At 40.1% G+C, this 3,081-nt stretch overlaps 1 long non-coding RNA gene across 1 annotated transcript; it reads right to left on the reverse strand.

The window, feature by feature from the left end:
• Nucleotides 1-227: 227 nt before the first annotated feature.
• LOC147616133 (uncharacterized) lies at nt 228-808 on the reverse strand. The gene is made up of 2 exons (XR_015262600.1): nt 717-808; nt 228-627 (listed from the first exon to the last, which is right to left on the reverse strand). It is a non-coding gene; the product is annotated as an uncharacterized LOC147616133 (long non-coding RNA).
• Between the last annotated feature and the right edge of the window lie 2,273 nt (nt 809-3,081).

The raw sequence follows: 3,081 nt of genomic DNA on the forward strand, positions 1-3,081 counted from the left end.
GATGGGTCAGACAAGTCTCTAGAGAACACATTCCAATCTGGGAAACCTAGATCTAGCAATAGCTCAACTGCCAAGCCCGTGGAAAAGTCAGCCCAAACCAATCAAGCCACCTCTACACACGGAGCACCATGATGTGAGAGGTCCTTAGCATTAACCTTGCCCAAAAAGGCATCAATCCTCTAGGCAACAATATGTAATGAAAGTTAATATGATGAATATACAACTAAGTTAAGACTAAGTTGTATTAACTGAAGTCCTCACATGTATGTTGCCTCAATAAGCGTCGTGACATCTTCCATAATCACGTCCACATTTGTGAAATAGTGTACATCCATAATATCCACATTTATTCCATGAGTGCCAATTTTTTTGCATCAAAATTAAACATATAGCAAAGTTTAATACCATTTTGATGTGTTGCTCTTGGTGTCTCTTTGTCTTGTTTTCCTCCCATATGAAAGTCAAGCCCTTTCTTGCTTCGAACTTCACGAGAATGAGATGATTCTGCCATCTGTGGAGGTCTTTTCTTTGCCATCGAGCCCTCCTCCATTGGAGGTTGTGGACCATCATCTTCTAAGTTTTCATCTCTCTCTTGATTGTCTAATGCTTCTTGATAAGCCTCATAAGCTTCAACCATATGATTAAACAAATAAACATGAGATTTACAAAAAGACATTTATTGTAACGCGTTATAATATGTTACAAGAACACAATACCTGTCCATAACTCATGCTCACTTGTATGTATCTATCCAAGTGGATAATCCAACCACCAAGGACATACATTAAGCTCCCATCGACTTATGTCCTTGGTGGTTGGATTATCCAAGTGGATAATCCAACCACCAAGGACATACATTACTTGGATAATCCAACCACCAAGGACATACATTAAGCTCCCATCGACTTATGTCCCTCTCTCTCCATGTGGAAGGGTACATACACTCCTCACTATCCATATCTGTCCATGGCCTAATAGCTTTAAGGGTGCTTACAAACACCAATTGTCTACACAAGTGATGTATCCATTTGTCCAAGAGTTTTATGCACAAGTTTCATGAATATGTATATACATGTATAAAGCAAAAATATAATAGAGTTCAAGGCTTAAGTATTACCTATACACAAGACATTTGCCTCCATTTGTGGTTGCTTCTCTAGCTCTAATGTTGCCTTCATGTCCAACCAAAGAGGAAGGCCTGTGTAACATGCAAGTCCCTCTGCTCTTTCCAAAAAGCCTCAAAACCAACAGGGAGATCCAATCCAAGTGCTTGCAATTGTTGAACTATGGTCTTGCCCTGATCCAGCATGTACTCCCAATAAGTCTCCTCACATCATGTAATTGTATCTTCTTTGTATCACCAAACTTTGTAGATGCTGCAGGATCCTTAACTCTTGTTGTCATCATCATGAGAATTTTTTTTTTCCTACCCACATGTAGAAAGAAGTCAACACTTTGATTACATTCTCTAAACATGTGTAAATACAAAGAATAAATTATGTATTCATTACCTCTCTGGACTCAATCGAGAGATGCATAGCACATACAATTTTTCCTTGGTGAGTGGTACAAGACCTTTCTTACTCCAATCATAGCTATAAAGCAATTTAAAAAAAACCATCACCATTTCCAGGGTTAGCAACATGGAGCATCTTATATGCACAATCCTGAAAGTTAGTCTCCACACCCCTAACTGCCTTCATGTATTGTTGATTATATTCATGTGGTGAGAGTGCTTCTTTATCCAAAGAGGAAGTAGCATTCTTAACAGCATGTGTAAAGTCAACCTGCATTCATGAGGGAATAACAAGAAAACATCTCAAACAATAAGATTTTATAATTATTTTTTAAATCACAAAGAACATCATTCTTGACATAATATTGTATGTCTTACCTTCCACACAAGCTGTGATAAAATAATAGCCGGGGCGGTATACCATGGATTGTTATTCCTCTTTTCAACCGCCATCTCTACTTCAACCCATCTTCTATCCTCTTCAGCCAAGAGCTCAAGAAGAGAAGACTTATCTGCTAGGCCTAACTTTTGAAATAAGAAAACTTCATGATGCGACAAAGTTAGAACATGTGTTCTAGCAAGTCTACGATCCACATTTCATTATATTTAAAAAAAACTTCACTTAACTCAACAATGAAAATGCATGTATATAACTTACTCATTGGTGGATTTCAAAGCAAGTAGTAGTTCCCCCTCTTTTTGTTTGTCCACCTCAATGAAGTCCACCTCAATGAACTGACACCTTACTCTCACATGACGATGATAATAGTGCTCATAAGCTACATGTAATACAGAAGCCCAAAGTCTTAATGAGTTTAAGAAATAAGAATTAAAGAATTGGAAGGTCAAAGTGTTTTACCTTCACGAAGCCGAGCAACCCATGCCTTAAGCCTATGATTCCCATCGCACACAAGAAATTTCTTGTCCTTTAGATCCTCCCACTCACCATCCAACTCACTTTCAAATTGATCATTCACTAGATTCCATGTCGGTCCCCACTCCAGCCGATCAAGGTCTGTGACATAAAGGAATGTCAGTCCCCACTCCAGCCGATCAAGGTCTGTGACATAAAGGAATGTCGGTCTCCACTCCAGCCGATCAAGGTCTGTGACATAAAGGAATTCATCACTCCCAGGCCTGCACATAGAGACTAAGAATGGTGCTTGTGTAGACACATAGCCATTGGCGTCAAAACCATCACGAAGGTTTGACATCTCACTACTTGCTGTGAATTGTCTCATTGGGTATAAGCCTGCACAATGGTACAAGAGATGGCTATGTCGCTCTCCACACATGGAATTCCCCCAAAACATCTTGCAACAATCCAATATCTATTTCCTTTCTCAGCACTCTCGGATGAGGAGGAGCTCTCTCATTCTCGGCACTCTCGGATGAGGAGGAGCTCTCTCATTCTCCCCAACCTCCCTACCTTGATCACTTGTCTCCCATTCTGCTTCCACAGTAGCATCATCTCCACCATCCCTTTCCACATGATGATGATCATCACCCTGGGGGTCGATCAGGCTCTCCCTCACTGAGAGCCCCTAGCTCAATGGTTATACTAG

This window comes from Cibotium barometz, chromosome 39 (genome assembly GCF_041138505.1).
Source record: "Cibotium barometz isolate CiBa-2024 chromosome 39, ASM4113850v1, whole genome shotgun sequence".
NCBI lineage: Eukaryota > Viridiplantae > Streptophyta > Polypodiopsida > Cyatheales > Cibotiaceae > Cibotium > Cibotium barometz.